This window comes from Phyllostomus discolor, chromosome 2 (genome assembly GCF_004126475.2).
Source record: "Phyllostomus discolor isolate MPI-MPIP mPhyDis1 chromosome 2, mPhyDis1.pri.v3, whole genome shotgun sequence".
NCBI classification, from domain to species: Eukaryota; Metazoa; Chordata; class Mammalia; order Chiroptera; family Phyllostomidae; genus Phyllostomus; species Phyllostomus discolor.
Genome location: NC_040904.2, coordinates 98,109,275 through 98,127,831, shown reverse-complemented (window position 1 = coordinate 98,127,831; position 18,557 = coordinate 98,109,275). Strand labels below are relative to the sequence as shown.

General features: G+C 35.6%; 1 non-coding gene across 1 annotated transcript; it reads right to left on the bottom strand.

Annotated features, from left to right (window-relative positions):
- Nucleotides 1–13,002: 13,002 nt before the first annotated feature.
- Nucleotides 13,003–13,186, bottom strand: LOC114491279. The gene has a single exon (XR_003684071.1). It is a non-coding gene; the product is annotated as a U2 spliceosomal RNA (small nuclear RNA).
- Nucleotides 13,187–18,557: the final 5,371 nt, after the last annotated feature.

Below are 18,557 nucleotides of genomic sequence, written 5' to 3'. Positions count from 1 at the left end.
ATGACATATTTCACAAATATAGAAAAAATATTTCAAAAATGCATATGGAACCATAAATGATCCCAAATAGCTGCAGCAATTTTGAGAAAAAAGAACAAAATAGGAGGGATCACAATACCTGATATAAAACTGTATTACAAGGCCATTGTAATAAAAACCATTTGGTACTGGCATAAGAACAGACACATAGATCAATGGAACAGAATAGAGACCCCAGAAATAACCTATGTCTCTATGGTCAATTAATATTTGACAAAGGAGACAGAAGCATAAAATGGAGTAAAAATTGTCTCTTCAACAAATAGTGTTGGGAGAGGTGGACAGGTATATGCAAAAACATAAAATTAGACCACCAACCTATGCCATACACACAAATAAACTTGATAGATAGAAGATTTAGATGTAAGTCATGATGCCATAAAAGTTCTAGAGGAGAGCATAGGCAGGAAATTTTCAGATATTCCATGCAGCAATATGTTCACTGATATGTCCCCTAGGCAAGAGATATAAGGGAAAGAATAACAAATGGGACTTCATCAAAATAAAAGACTTCTGCATGGCTAAAGAAAACATCAGCAAAATGAAATGAGAACCAACAGTATGGGAAATTATATTTGCCAATGATACCTCGGACAAGTGTTTGATCTCCAAAATATATAAAGAACTCACATGACTTCACACCTGGAAGCCAACCAACCAATCCAATGAAAAAATATGCAAAGGATTTTAATAGAAACTTCTCCAAGGAAGACATACAGAAGACCCAGAGACATATGAAAGGATGCTCAACATCACTAGCCATCAGATAGATGCAAATTAAAACCACAGTGAGATACCACTTCATGTATGTCAGAGTGGCCATCAACAAATCAACAAACAACAAGTGCTGGTGAGGTTGTGAAGAAAAGGGAACCCTAGTGCACTGTTGGTGGGAATGCAGACTGGTGCAGCCACTCTGGAAAACCATATAAAATTTCCTCAAAAAACTACAAATAGAACTACCTTTTGACCCAGCAATTCCTCTTCTGGGATTATACCCTAAAAATTCTGAAACACCAATCAAAAGAACCTATGCACCTCAATGTTCATAGCAGCACAATTTACAATAGCCAAATGCTGGAGGCAGCCTAAGTGCCCATCAGTAAATGAATGTATCAAAAAACTATGGTACATTTACATGATGGAATACTATGCAACAGAAAGAAAGAAGGAGCTCCTACCCTTTGTGACAGCATGGATGGACCTGGAGAGCATTATGCTAAGTGAAATAAGTCAGGCAGTGAGGGACAAATACCAGATGATCTCACCTTTAACTGGAACATAATCAACAAAAGAGAAAAGCAAGCAAAATATAACCAGAGACATTGAAATAAAGAACAAACTGACAGTAACCAGAAGGGAGGTGGGAGGGGATAACAGGAGCAAAGGGGGAAGGCTTGTCAAGGAACATGTATAAAGGTCACAAGGAGAAAGTCAAAGGGAGGTAGGATCGAAGGGGAGAGGTAGCATTGGGTGGGGTCAGAGGGAGTGGTGGTGGGGAAAATGGAGACAACTGTACTTGAACAACAATAAAAAAAGAGAAAAAAAAGAATAAGTCAATAGTTTATCATCAAGTCTGCTATTAAATATACATTTCTTATAGCTGAACTACCTTTAAATTAAGAGTGTGTTGAGAATTTTTTTAGTCATACATAGATTTTGAATTTTGTCAAATTCCCTGCTGCTTAATAAAATATTCTAGTGCTACATTATATTTCTTACATTGGCTTTATAACTGCCTCTTTTTAGTTATTTTTTCTCTAGAGAAAACAATATTCATCTCACCTGTCAGAGTTTAGTTTTAGTTAATGTTGTATCACTTTACATTTTTTATTTCACATTTCTCAATTCTTTCTGCATACTTTATTTGTCCTGTGTCACTAGCATAAATACTATTACAGCAACATAATTTCATTTGCCCACCTCCTGCACCTTTGTGTTAATGTTGTTATATTTTTTACTTGTATATATGTTAGAAAGTAAACTTATAAAATTACCTTTTTTGTTTTAATTAATAAGTTGTTTTTTAAAGGAAATTAAGAGAAAAAAGTTTTCTTATACTTATTCACATATTTACTACTTCCAGTTCTTCATTTCCCATAGATATGAATCTAGTATTATTTCCTTCAACCTGAAAAATATTCAGGCAACAGATTTTCTCAGATTTTTTAAAAAGAAACTGCCTTCATTTTATCTTCATTTTGTAAAGAATTATTTGCAGGCTGGATGTAGTATTTTGGGGTGTTGTTTAAAATTTTTTTTCAGCAGTTTATGTTATTCCTTACAGCTAATGCATGGTCTTTTGTTTTAGCTGGATGCTGAGTGCTAACAAGGCCTTAATAGAGTGTTAAAGAGGTCTCCCCACTCTAGCTGCTCCAGAGCTCTATTGTAACTCATAACTCTGCTTGACTTTTAGTATCTCTGTTCTACTTTATGCCCCATAACACTTACTTTATTGTAAGCTCCTATACTTGTTCCTTGAATATGGACAGTGTAGCTCTCAGCCAAGAACTACCCAGAATACCCCACTTAGAGTTCTGGGGCACCTATTTACTGATAATGTTTAGATTCCAGCCCCTTCTGTATCTTCAAGTAATGTGAGACTCCTTAGCACAATTGGAATGCTGTATTCTGGACTCCAGGTCCAGCTCCACCTGTTTGATGAAAGACAGAGTGGGATGGTTGGTGTTATATGTCATGGTCACCTTGTGAGCTTCTCCATTTTCCAATGCCTAAAAATAATAATCTTTAGTATTTTCTCCAGTTTTATAGTATTTGTGGTATGCTGGAGTCAGCTCATACCAGCTTGTTAGAGGCAAATTTTTAATTTTTAGGGATTTTGCCAGCCAGTTGTCAAACCATTGGTAGCATGAAATCAATCAAAGAGGAGTATGTATGCCATAGAAACAGGAAAATGTTACAAATTAAATTTTTTTCTATATTAGGGAACTGGTTGTTAAACATTTACCAGCATACCACTCTTCATGGTACTAATTATGGTACTAATTACTCCATTATTCCTCTCTTCTTTCACTGGGGAAGAATTGAGACTTGGAGCTGAGAAAGCAAAGGAGATAGAAATAAGAGAAGGGAAGGCATCCTGATGGTGCTTTTGTACCTGCCAATTTAGTTACCCATTTTCTTCTTTAAATTACTTATGACTTCAAAAATTCCAGTTTATGCCTCATTTAACTCATGTTAGATTTTATCACTTGAAGCAAATGTGTTCTAATTCACAATTCTACCTTTAATGTAGTTAAAATCCACATCTTCTGTGAGTCTCCTCTGATGCCTTTGCATGTGACACCCATTTCAATAGCACAGATACTGATTTTATAGTCTATTCCTAAATTAGGCATAAAGTTTTGTTATCACTACAGCCACTATTGTGCTGTATGTCCTCAATTCAATTGGATGCTACATAAGGACAAGAATCATTTTCTCTATATTTATTTGTTTACTACCTAGTGTCTAATGAATGAAGAAACAACACAATGATTGACTTGTTGAAACTCAACAGACCCCTAATGATGGCTTGACTTCTGAATCTATTTAAATATACACATTCTTTGAAGAAAAACCTATTTAATTTTTATTTCTCTCCAAATCAACTTGTCCTATTTACATGGCACTGCATCATCAACACAATTACTTCTTTTAGAAGAGATGAGTTTAATTAGTTAAATATCAATCCATGGATTTAGTAAAATGGTTAATCGGATATATTTATCTTAACAAACAAGATAATTTAATGTGGCCTAGTTATTTTAGTGAGTAGTTATTATAGTTTATCAAATGTGCTTCATCTACCATGATATGATTGGATGATTGTGATTAACCTTCAAGTACCCTTATTATCTCTCTTCTCACTTGAAATGGAGAATATAAGGGATCTAAAAAACCATCTGTGTTTGTTTTACTCTGTTCAGGAAATTCTTCTGGCTCTGTATTCAATCTCTTCCTGAAATTTTCTAATGCTGGCCTTATATCTCCTTTTTACAATTTATTTTCACATAAGTAGAATTCTCTTTCTCTGTATATCTTCTTTTGTAGAGTAATCAAGTAGACCTGGACTCTAATTTTAATACTACTTACATGATATAAAACAAACCAAACAATTAGGGGACACAATAGATAAAACAAAATTACCATAAGTTTTAAGATGTAAGTGTGACAAATTAGAGGCCATTTTCATTATGAGACCCATAAGAAAAGTCACAGAAGTTGAGAAATATTTAAACTGTCTTTTTAAAAATTCATATCCAGTTCAACAAACATCAATATGCAAGTGAGAAAACTGAAACTCAGAGACAGGGAAATGTCCTGCCCTCAGTCATGTAATTGGTTAACTTCAAATCTGGAAGTAAAACCTTGGTCTGATCATTGGCCCACAGCTCCCTTCACTATCACACATATTTAAAGTGAAATTGTCCTTTCTTTTTGTTTTGTCTTACTTACCTGCCTGAAAGTTAGAATATTCTTTCCTCATTGGTTTTTGACTCCTCTTCCTCTGCCCTATTTTTATGCTGCTTTTCACAGGAAAAATTCTATAACACATTGGCTATACTTGCCCTCACCTTTCCTTCACTCTCCATTTGCTTTTTAATTCACTCCAATCTACCTTCATTCCACCCCACCTCTAACCTCCTGAAGATGAATGTCAGTGTCACCGTTGATTTCATGTTGTCAAATCCATTGTCACTTCTCTGTCCTTATCCTATTGAGCTCAATGTGCAACACTTTCCTTTTCTGGAATCTGTGAATCACAAACTACCGATTTCCTTCTCCCTCACAGGCTGTTCTTTTTCAGTTTTTTATTGTCTCCTACTCCCCTAACTAATCTCTAAATGTTAAAGTGTCTCAGAGCTTCTCAGCATTCTTTTTAATTTACACTCTTATAGGAGGCTGTCTCATCCACTTCAGTGGATTCAAATATCACCTAGATACCAGTAACTTTCACACATAACTCACCGGCCCTTTCTATTAAGCTTTAAATTTATTTATAAAACTACCTACTTGACATTTTCCCTTGGATGTTAAGTAAGATTTCAACTAAACATGTCTAAATCAGAACTCATGATTTCTAGCCCACCCCCAAATGTGTTCTTGCCAACCTTTTCCATCTTTGAAAATTATTCAGCCATTTGCCCAAGTTAAAAAACTGTGAAAAACCCTGATTAGAAAAGTTGACAAAACCATTACAAAAAATAGAATTACTGTTCAATGTACCTCATGAACATAGAAACAAAAATCTTTAAAATATTATCAAATAAAATCCAATAGCATGTAAAATGGATAATATAAGTGGAGTTTATCCCTGGTAATATTTGGTTTAATATTAAAAAGTCAATTATTGTAACTCACCATATTAATAAAGGACAAAAAGCATATGATGATCTTAATAGGTAGAGAAGAAATATTTGAAAAAGTGTATACCTATTCATTGATTAAAAAAAATCTCTCAACACTGTAGGAATAAAAGGAATTTCCTTACCTTGATAAAGGCATTTATGGAAAACCAACTGTTAACATCATTCTTAATGGTGAAAAATTGAATGCTTTCCCCTGAGACCACCAACAATGTAAGGATATCCACTCTCACCACTTCTATCAATACTTTAATGGAAATTCTAGATGTTACAATAATAAAAACTAAGGAAATAAAATGCACACAAATAAGAAATGAAGCAACTATGTCTTTATTTATAGATAACATGTATGTTGACATAGAAGGGACTAATGAACCTTCCAAAAAGCCATTAAAACTGATATATGAATTTAGCAATGTTTCAGGATATGTCAGCATATTAAAATTAATCTCATTTCCTATATTTAACTGCATAAAAGGACAAGGTAAATTCAGAAAAAACAATTGCAATTAAAATAAAATAAAAAAGAATAATATACTTAGGAATACATTTAATAAGACTAATACAATAAAAATTACAAAACACTGCTAATAAAAATTAGAGAAGGTGATGGAGAGATATGCTATTACGCTGACTGGAAAACACACTACTGCTAAGTGCTGATATTCTATATACACTCAATGTGATCCCCATAATAATCCCACCAGGATTTTTAAAAGGAACTAATAGATCGATTCTAACATTTATATGGAAATGCTGAAAAACCAGGATATCCAAAGCAACCTTGAAGAACGAAGTTGAAGGACTTAATCTGGCTTTAAGATGTTCTATACAGGTACAGTAATCAAGAAAGTGTAATACTGGCAAATGGATTTACAAGTAGGTGAATGGAACAGAATAGGAAGTACAGAATTAGATCCATACTGACATAATCATTTGATTTTCAACTAAGTCACCATAGCTGTATTACAGGGAAAGGAAATACTTTCTGACAAAATACACTAGAACAAATGGATATCTGTGTAGACAAAAATAAATTTTAACCCATACCACACACCATAAAAAAATTTAAAAATTGACATAAATCTTAGATGTAAACATAAAGGATAAGACAATAAAGATTCTAGGAGAAGAAGCAGGAGAATGTCTTTGAGATTTTTAGCATAGGCAAGAATTTCTTAGATAGGACACAGAAAATAATTAAAAGAAATAATTGGTAGATTTGATTTTATCAAAATTAAGTACTTGTCAAATGACACTAATAAAATTAGTATTAATTTAATTACACTGTGTAAAATATGTCTAAAACATGCATCAGATGAAGAACTGATATACAGAATATATAAAGAAATCCTGTTACTCAATAATAAAACTACAACTCAATTTTAAAATGGGTAAACACATGGACAAACATAATGGGTGGGAGGAGAATTGAATGTGGGTGGTTGGGGTAGGAAGGGCAGGGAAAGAGGAAGAGGGGGAAATGGAGATAACTGTAATTGAACAACAATAAAAAAATAAAAATGGGTAAACAGTTTAAACATAAGCTTCAGTAAAAAATCTACGTGAATAGTCAATAAACACATGAGAGAACACTCGACATCAGAGTTATCAGGTAAATAAAAATTTAAACCACAATAAAATATGCTAAACAAACACCAAGGTGGCTAAAATTAAAACCACTGACACCAGGTGTTGACAAGGATATGGAACAACTGGCTCTCATACATTGTTGATGGGAGTGTAAAAGGTTATAATTGCTTTATAAAAAAGTCTAGAAATTTCTTAACAACATATATCTATCCTATGACTCAGGAGTTCTGTTTCTACCCAGAGAAATTAAAACATGGCTATAAAAATAATTATATGAGAATGTTTATGTTAAATTTATCCACAATGTATAAAACTGTAAAGCCCAGTTATCTATCTACAAGGGAATGACTAAACAAACTCAGATATTATGGAATACCACTTAGTAATAACAAGGAACAAACTATTGCTATACATAGCAACATAAATGAATCTCAAAAATATTATGCTTATTGAAAAAAGCCTTTCACAAAAGAGGACATAAATTATGGTGTCACTTATATGAAGTTTAGACCAAGCAAAACTAGTCTATGTGGCAAAAAATGAGAATATACCTGGGAAGGTATATATAGGGGGAATTTCTGGATGATGGCAATATTCTGTATCTTGATAGGAATTAGGGAAGTGGTTATCAATTAAGGACAGTTTTGATGTCCAGGTTATTTTTGGCAAAGTTTGGAGACATTTTTAGTTGTCACAACTGTAGGAGGGTATGTATAATGCTATTGACATCCAATGGGTAGAGGACAGGGATGCTGTTAAACATTCAACAATGCCCTGGACAGCTTCTGGAACAAAGTTATCTAAAGTTAAGAATAGTGTCACACTTTAAAACTCTGGTCAGAACTACACAAGTGTATGCATTTCTCAAAACTCATTGAATGGTATGCTTGAGCCTTGCATTTCATTGTATGCAAATTTTTCTATAAAAATAGAAGAACCCAAACCACATATTGATTCTAATTAATACCATGCAAACTGTAGCAGGGAGCAGGGGTGAAGTGTTTTGATGTTCTCAATTTTTTTCTTTCATCCTAAGAACACCAAAACAAACAAACAAGCAAACAAACAAACTACAAAACAAAACAGATTAATGCATGGACAGTAGGACAGGTAGATGTTTATATGATAAAGTATATAGCAAAATGTTAATTGTACAATCTATGTGGTGAGAACATAGGTATTTGTTATTTAATTCATTGAACATTTCTGCAAGTTTAAAATTTTTTATGATAAAATGTTTTCATCCTTTATTTGTTCCTTTAATTCATCTACCCATACTCATTCTATCAGTATGTCCTGCTTATTCTGTTATCAAAGTATGTCCTGAATCAGTTTAGTTCTTTCTATTCCTATAGCCATCAGCTCAGTCTAAGGTACCAACAAATTCTTTACTAGACCACAGCAGTAGCTTGCTAACTGGTCACTTTCTGCTTCTCTCCGTGCCTCTTTATGACCTATGCAGCCAGAGGGGTCTTCTTAAAACAGAGCTGACATACAACACTCACAAGTTAAAATCCTTGCAAACTAGTTGCTCATTGTTCTTGCTGCATTTGGGGTGAAGTCCTGCTGCCTTGTCAGGTCCTGTGAAGATTGACTAGATCCAGCACTTGCCTATTCCTTGAACATTTTTTCTCTGTCATCCACTGTTTCACTCTATGCAGCCACTCTAGATAACTTTTATTTTTTAACATGTCATACTATTCCCCAGCTGTTTTCTCTGCATCAAATGTTTTCCCTGCCTCTTGATACGGATAGCTCTTCTCCTTTTTCAGGCCTCAGTTAATGTTACTTCCTTTCTCTTCATCTAAATTACTCTCTTCCCATCAATTTTCTTTCACATCACCTGTCTTCCTTTATAGCAGCTATTTGAATTTATCTTGTTTATTTGTGTACTCTCTTTAGATTTTTAAAGTCCAGTAAAGCAGGAGCCATATCCATCTTGTTCACTGCTCTATCATCAGGCACCAGAATAGTGTCTGGTATATGTTAAGTGCAAAATAAACATTCGTTTTCTAAGCGAATGGATAGATGATGTATTCAGAAGGCTTTTTATTCAATGCCCTAGAAACGTCCACAGACTGGTGAGTGGAGTTCCACGAGGCACTCTCTTAGACAAAGAAAACACCATAAAGAGATTTACAGAGGAATATGAAACAGATGATCACAAAGCTGGTCCTTGGGGCATACACAGCTCTGGATTCAACTCACTATCTTGATTTTTTTCACTGATTTATCTCAGGAATAGAAGATTAGTTAAGTGAATTATGGAATGTACTTCCTGACAATGGAATCCCTGTAGTTATTAAAAATCATGTTGTAGAGGAATATTTATTGATACAGAAAAGTTCATGATATATTGCCAAGTAAAAGTGCAGGCTTCAGAAGAATGTGCTCAGTACTATCTCCAGATCACTGAGAATGCTGAACCACCTCATCTCTTTCTTAACACTCTTCCAAGGTTGTTAGGAAATTATTTTCCTTGCCTAGATCTTCTATAGGCAGGCACATTTGGCCACTCTTGGAATTAGAAGGACTGGGTAATTTTGGAAACCCCAAGTATAGAAAGGCCTTGAAATAAACATAATTCATAGTATACTTATTTAATATTAAATGCCAATAGCTTGCTAGAAATTATGGAGATAGTGAAATTGACCAAGAATGGGGTTTGTATTGTATTATATTATATGCCATGAAAGAGTTTAATTCCAGCTGGGTCACAAAACTAACTCCCGTGATATAATAGGAGAGCTGGAATACTCCACTCTGAATGCAACAGAGATTCATCTCTCTGGTACTAAGTTTTTTACCCCAACCTTTAATATCTAAATTATAATAATCTGAGAACCCCTTTTGTGTGAGTGTAAAAATCCAGTCCTGTAACCCATATATCTCTGATGTTCACTGGTGGAATACTATATTACTGGTATTTTCCTGGGGCTTCCATAACTAAGTACCACAAACTGGGTGGCTTAAATAACAGAAATTTATTATCTCACAGTTCTGAAAGCTAGGAGTCCAAAATTAAGGCATTGGCCTGATTGGTTCCTTCTGAGTCTGTGTTGTGGGGGAAGTGGTGGTTGAGGGGGGGATGGAGACAACTGTAGTTGAACAACAATAAAAAAATAAAATAGAAGAAAATGGAAAATCTGTTCCATGCTTTTCTCCTAGCTTCTGGTAGCCTCTGGCACTCCTTGGCTTCTACATGGTATTCTTCCTGTGTCTTCAGGCTCTTTTCCCTGTATACATATCTCTGTTCAAATGTCACCTTTTTGTAAAGACAGGATCCATAAAATCTGTTTTTCAGGTGATCAACTGCAGGTTGCTGAGAGAGAATGGGTGACTGAGTAGAAGCTTTTGACAGTCCTTGTGGCACAGAATACATTTAGAACTCGAGCAAAACTTTGTCACTCTAGGACAGGTCACCACACCAACTATATTAAAAAAAACATGAAAATGTGGTTAACAACCTGAAAGGGAAATTCAATTAGATTTGTTTTATTTTATTTATTAGTTGATATTTTTGGATCACTGCAGGATCTAAGTAGATACTAGATGTAGCTTTCTTCCAGTTTCTTCCTTGGACCAATGGACTGCCAACATAAGGCCAATTAACACACACCATGTTACCATGGGCACAGCGAGATTTTAAGCTTAGCTGGCTCCTGACCTGAGGAAATGTTTATTTCCATTTAGCTTTGTGGAACCTGATGATTTATGGCAGGTGCTAGTTGGATGTCAACATCCTTAGACCTATTAGACAACTGGAGAATGTGAGACTGATTTCTAATTGTGAAACTAACATCTTTAAGGGCTTACTACAAAAAAATGAATACTTTAATAGCTATTTCATTCATTTAACACTCCAGATTTGACAAGTTACTCCTCCATAATTTTATTTGATTTTTTATTGCAAGGCTGTGATATGGGGACAAGGTTAGAATTATTGTCTGTGTTTTAGATGTAGAAAATTTGAAACTCAGAAAGATGAAGTAATTTGCCCCAAACTATATAACTACTAAGTGGCAAAGCCAGACCTGAAAAACAGGTTTTATGGATCCTGTTCCATTATTCTTCACCTGTTCAATGTTCAGAATATTCTATCCCTCAAGATACTACATTTTAAAAGAGACAGTTTATGGAGAATTTTAGCATTATTTCACTAAGGATTTTTTTTTTTTTTTGCATATCAAATGACCGGAAATTCAATTCAAACTGGCTTTAATAAAATGGAAAATGTTTTTTGGTCATACATTTCTAGGCAGTCGAGGATTCAACTGTAGCTTGATCCAAGATGCTCAAAATATGCTAGGGAGACTTAATTTTTCTCCATTTCCTGACTCTGTTTTTTACTGTGTTGAGTTCATTCTCAAGTTTCCCAAAGTAAGCAAGATACCTGGCAGGAACGCTGGAACTTAAGTGTTCCAGTGTTTGCATCCAGTGGCAAATAAACAAGAGGACAAATACTCCTGGCTGCTCTTAAGTCCCAGGAATTATTTTGATTGGAGCAGCTTGGGTTGGGAACCTATCTCAGAGCCAGTCACTGTGACTAGGGTGATTTGGTGTGCTGATATACCAAGCTGAGTAATAGACTTCACTTCAGTAGGAATGGAACCACACATGGACTGAAAGTAGGCATAGGATGATTCTCCAAAGAAAGTGTACGGTGATAATTCCATAAAAGAAGGGGACTGGGTGCTGGGTAGCCAAGGCAATAAATTTCTTCCATTAGGAGCCACTTAAATTCCTGGCTGTATTCCCTAGTTGCTCAAGGAAACTAAGCCCATTGTCTACCAGGCAATAGCTCTCTTCACATTGTGCCACATCATAATACAGGGAGAGTCATAGGTAAATTGTGAAGAAAGTAAAGTCTGTTTTATTTTACCAAAGTTCCCCATTCTGAACCGAAGTCCCCCAGACTAAAGCAGCTGAGTGATTTGTACCAGGGTGGCAATTTATTATGCTGGTTATTAATTAGCTTCTAGTTAAGTCCCAATTCCTTCTGACCTTTTATTTCCATGTTCATGACTGCCATACACCACCTGTAGTGTAAGCCAGTTTTTCTATGTATCTGGTTCTTCCGGGTGTTCTCTCATGTCTTTGTGCCTTTGCATGGATTCCATCTTCTCTATGGTATACTCCTCTTACCTTTGGCTCCCTGTTAGAGTCACACCCACTTATCCTTCAGGACTGTTTAATGATGATATAACTATGAACTTTTCTGATCCTGACCCTCCAGGCAGAAATAGTATTCCCATAGGACCTTATACATTTAACACAGTTACATACTTATTGAGTTATAGTTCTTGACCTCCTCTTCTAGAGCTTCAGGACCACGAATTGATCTCATTTGCCTTGTATTTGGCAACCATCCTAGGACTGGTCCATAGTAGGTTACTAATATGTATTTACTAAATTGATGAATGAACAGGTGACCATGTGAATGAATCATGGGTAATAATTAAAGGTAACAACCCTACTCAAGGATCTTTTTCATTTTCTCCCTTTTCTGATATCAAAATGCAGGCAGAGGAAATGCTCTGGGATACTCACCCAAAGCCAGCATTGGGAAAGGAAGCAGATAGCAATCCTTGGGGATGAACTTCTCAGCGTCACATTTGTGAGAGATATTAGCTTGCAAAGAACTTACCACTTGCCGTCTTTACAGTGACACAGGAGCTGAAGGAGTAGGCTTGGAAAACTCAGAGACCTGTAGCCCAGTTAATGTCTGGCTACTCATTATGGTGGGAAGCTTATGCCCACACTGCAGAGTCTACACAAAGGAGTAGCTTCATTAACTACCTTCTCTCTCTTGAAAAAGGCTGCCAAGGGTGATGATGTTGCCATCTAACAGGAGATTACCAGTGAAGGCAGCTCCCATCTTGCAAGCCATTATCAGAATATTATGACAAACTTGTAGCATCTCAGAATTACATGATTCTGATTTCAGCAGAACATATATAGCTGGAAGTCAAGCAACAAAAATAATTGCCCAAAAAGTGAAAAAAAATGGCCTATGGGAAAAAGTTACAGTAATTAGCTTATTTCACCTGGAGAAGGAAAATACAGGAGAAGTTTATGGCATTAACAGGCTTTGAGTCCATGATGGATAATTCTACAGGATGGTGAATTTAAACTGATATGAACAGATACTACACTTGATCTTAGCCAAAAGGCTGAGAAGTAGTACAAGATGGTGAATTTATAGTTGTACATGTTAAAGGAATTTTTCCTGTTGTCCTTTCTCCATTTCCTGCTTGATTTCTCTTCTATATGTGGTGAAAGATAGTAAGTGGTGACTTTAGAAAATGTATAAGAAAAAATACTTTGGAAGTTTGCAGCATGATTGTGCCATCTTGCAATTCTCTCCCTTCTCCCTCCAAAAAGAAAGACACAAAAAGGAGTATGGGTACCATCTGCAAGAGCTCTTTTCTCTTTTACAGTCATCCTATCACCATCTGCTAAAATCCTCAGTCCACCTGCATAGCAAACAACATTGTCTTCCAGAAATGTACAGTCACCCCTAAGACTGAGGACAGGAGCAAGGGGACATTTTTTTTTTTAGCACTTTCCTGTGAGCTTTTCACCCTGCAACCCACCTGGTTCCCTTAGTTAATATACTGCATGTTCTACCAAGTTTATGTCTGAACAGGGGGCTAAACAGAATCTTAGCCTTTTTTTCTCCTTGGCTTTCTCATTTGAAATGTTTATTTCTTGTGGTGACTCAGGTGCTGTCACTAAAGTTGAGAAGAATTTAGAGGTTATTTTTGGAAGTGGCCATAAGGGATTTTCTTTGCTTCAGAGCAGAAACTTTTCTTTCAGCCAAATCCTGGTGCATTTCCTATACGTAATTATGGCTAAAGTTGGTTTTCTTTGCTGATATTGAACAAGTGGCCTGTGAAGTTCCAAAAGGGAAGTGGCTAAATATTTCTCAAAAAATATTATTTGAGGCAGGAAAATTCTTCATTTTGGAAAGCTGTCCTGTATGTTGCCGGATAAGCCAAGTAATATACTTTCCTTTCTTGACTTCCATTTGTTAAATGCTATTGGTGCTCGCTGTCTCTGTGGCAACTCCAAAGACCCCACACATTTCCAAATACACCCTGAGGATGCTGTAACAACAGCACCCCACCCCTCAAATTGAGAACTATTAAACCTGCCTTGCTCCTTACCTTTTGCTATTTCAGTCTATTTCAGGGAGAAGAGGAGAGGAGAGGCTTAGTTAGCTATTGCTTCCTGCTCAGGTGAAAAGGTTCTGGTTTGTGTAGCTTTAAACTATGAGATCAGGGCCATAAGCTACCTGAAAGAGTGTATATAACGTTATGAAAAATTAGAGTGGATCTGACAGAGGCACCTCTCAGGCTAGTCTCTCTTCCTCCCTGTCTCTCCCTGTTGTTCTCCCTTCTGCCTCTCCGCCTCTTTCTCTGCCTCTCTTTTTCTATCTTTTGCTATTCCTCACATATGCATACACACACAGTTGGTTCTCAAGTCTGACTGTAAAATACATAGCAATCCATGTGAAACAGGAAGCAGTTCAGAGAGAAAAGAAGGCTTAATTCAAATAGCCAATTATCAACCAATTTGTAGTATTAATATCCATTGTTTGCCACTGGTCTATGTGTACATATTCTCCTAACAAGTTCATTTCACAACTATATTATTGGATGTCAGATGAAAATGTCTATGACTAACTTGGGCTATTATTTTTATTATTTATATATCATTTATTCATTTATTTATCCACCTTTTTTGGACCTCACCCTATGTTAATAACTAGCCACAACCCAACTATAATTAATTTTATTAGTTAACCTTATTACATGCAGCATATTTTATTCATGCATTCATCAGATTCAGCCTCTCTTAACCAGTTTATCACTTTCCTTAGGAGAAAGAGCTTATGTTGATTTCTATTTCCCATTTCTGAAACAACATTCCCTTCAAAATACAGGAAAATAATTACATAGTACAGCAGTCCCTTCAAGGTTATTTCTACAGAGGAGATGAGTTTTACCATTCAATGGCTGACTTGCTAGGCAATTAGTTATACTGCACAGAGCCAAGCCAATTCACTTGGCTTGGCATCTAGAATAACCACTAATGTGGTAATTCCTCTGTTATGTGGCAATCAACAAACATGGACTTACCATCATAATAATGAATTTAATAGGCTATATTTTCTCTTTTCTACACAGAACTGTTGTGTTTGTGATTCAAAGCTATTTTTTTTGTATGAAGAGTTAAGAATTTTTTATTCATTTTTCTTTTAATTGAATTTATTGGGGTGACACTGGTTAACAAAATTATACAGGTTTCAGGGGCACAATTCTACAATACATCATCTGTACATTATATTGTGTGTTCACAACTCCAAGTCAAATCTCTGTTTATCATCATTTCCCCCCTATACCCTCCTCAACACCCCCACCTCTAGCAATCACCACAGTGTTATCCATGTCCATGAATTTTTCCTGTTTTTTTTTCTCAGTCCCTCTAACCAACTGCTCGTGACCCATGACAGGTGTCAGCCTGCTATTTTTAATCAACAACTTCAAACTTGTTGATTATATCTATGTACTACATACCATGTTTATTAGTGAGGACACAAAGATAAAGGGGTCAGGTGTTATGGAAAGATGAAAGGCTTAGAAGTCAGAGAGATAAGCCTTTGGGAGCTTTTTGGTCATCATTTAACCTCTCTGAACTGCAGTTGCTGGGCTCTGGTGAGGATTAACATCACAGCATGTACTGTGCAGGGCCCAAGAATAAATATTCAATAAGTAGTTGTTTCCATTTTGATAAATGAGACACAACTTCCACTCTGGAGCTCATATTACTCATTATAATTTTGTAAAATCATAAATTCTCTCTCTATATAATGTCACATTTTATCTTTATTTTAAATTCTTTAAAAAACTCTAAATTTAACATATACATATTTTTATTGAGGCACCACATATCCAAAGTTTGTACCTAGTCTTTTTCCTTGATATCTGAAGATAATTTATAATTACTAGGCAGACTACACATGACCCTGCCATAGTTCTGTTTAGAACATTATCTCACAATTGGTCAAAATAATCTGGGACTGAGTCATCTACTGTAGCTTATAGGAAAATAAGCTGTGTGTTGCTGTAGGCAACTTTAATACTGTGGAGTTATTTAAGAATCCAATGTTCACTACTTCCAGCTGAAAGTGCATGAGCAAATTAGGAAGACAATATAATTATATATATTAAAATTAGGTTAACATAAATGCTCTAATAGCTTCATACATCACAGACCAAGGCATCATTATCAGAGAGCTCCCTGACACACATACATCTATTCAAGGTGTGCCTTATCAACCAAAGTTTGTCGTAGATTCTATAAGCTCATATTGTAGAATGGTGATTATTTGGTTATGTAACAGCTTTCCACCCTGGAAAGGAAAAAAAACCAGTCCCTTGAAGTAATGGACTCTTTCTATTACCTAACATTTTGCACCAAATAATCTGAAAATTTAGTGGCTTATAATAACAGTAATATTTATTCTCCTCACACATCTCCAATTTGAGCAGGGCTTGGTGAGAACAGCTAATTTCTTCTCCACGTGAAGTTAGCTGGGGTGACTCAAAGGCTGGGTGCTGGAATTATCTAAAGCAGTGGTTCTCAACTGGGGTTGATTTTTTCTTTCTCCCCAGTGGATATTGGCAATGTCTAGAATCATTTTTGGTTGTCACACTTTGAGAGGTGTGCTATTAGCATCTAGTGGGTGAAGGCCAGGGGAACTTCTGAATATTCTATAATACACAGGACCCTCCTCCACTCAAAAGAATTATTCTTCCCAAAATGTCAATGGTACCAAGGTTGAAAAACTGATATAAAGTCTTGTCACTCTATGTCAGGTGGTTGATTCCATGCCTTTGTGGAGGACCTGAGTCCCTCTTCATATAGGCTTCTCTAACATGGTCTCTCCACTCTCCATGTGGAATAGGTTGGGCTTCTGTATTACCTGGTAGCTGGCTTCTAAGCTGGGGAGTATCCTGATTGAGAGAGCAAGACAGGAACTGAGTCCTTTATGTGACCTACCTCAGAGATCACATCACTTCTAATGTGCTCTATTGGAAGGAACAATAAAAAAAATCCCACTCGGATTCATGGCAGGAGAGTCATAGACCCCACCACTCTGTGGGAAGAATGTCAGTAAATCACACTGTAAGAAGAACAGGAACTGAAATTTGCCACAGGGACCATGTCTCATTCTTTCTTTTTTGTATCTCAGCACCTCAGCAGTCAATGGTTGATAACAGTTGCTCAATCTGTCACATTTTTGAATTATATTAAATTAAGTAAACTTGATATATAAAATATATGATAAACAATGAGGAGATCTGGTATTATACATAACAGCTTTACACAGAGTACCTTTATATAGTGACTTGTTCCACTTCATTATAAAGTATGGATTAATTATGAAAGTCCACTTCATTATAAAGTATGGTTTAATTATGAAAGTTTCAATGGCATATTTATTCTTCTGGTTGTTCATCAATTCAGTATTCAGTGAGTACATAGTGTAGGCAAGAGAGTGTGCAAGGTGTTGGAATAGAAGGCTGGATCAGACATAGAATTCCCTTCAAGTTATCCACAGTCTGGTGGGGAAGGTACAGTCCACAGCTCATTGGAAGTACAAATAAAGTGCTCTGGTGCTATAAGAAAACATGGACTTTTTCAGAAATAGTAAGTGAAGACTATATTATGGATACTCACTTTAATGAATACTAAATCTTTTTAATTTCTCACTCTACATTTTTATAATTGCAAGGGAAAATTGGCAGAATTTCATCCAATTTTATAATATTCAGTTGAAACAATTAACCTAAACATGACTGAGGGCCATCTGCTATGCAGCTGTTAATTCTGTCTGTCTCTGTCAGAATCGTTTATTGCTATGGGAAGGTGTATCTCCTCACAAGGATATGGCCAATTTTCTTACTGCAGTCTTAGGACATTCCAGTATGAGTGATGGAAAAAAGTAGAGAAGTCACACACATCTGTGTGTTGCCCTAGAAAAGCAGACCTGTTTTATAACTCAATGGCTATATTGCATATCTATGTTAAGGAATATTGGGGGTCTTCCTGAATGTTCCTGGAAATCCATGTGCACTGATGACTCTCTTACTTAAAATTCTAAACATGAAAATTGGGGATTCATGCCAAACCCACAAACTTGTGGCACTCAGACCAAATAAATTTTCTAATTAAGTTTATCCCATCTAAAACATTAATATACTTAAAATACCATTGTAAAATAGATGTGGGAGTTTGAGGGATTAATTAGTGGTATTTGGGAAATTGATTATGACATTTTATAAAGTCTACATCTATAATCAAGGAAGAGAAGGAAGTTTAGTGGCAAGGAAACCAATTAGGAGCTATGATATAATCAAAGAAAGAGATAGTGACCTGGCTTAGAGTAATAGCAGAAAGAATCATAATAGCTGATACTTATTATTTGCCATATGACACTACTATATATGGCTTCATAAGAATTGTCTGTGTTAATAAACATAATAA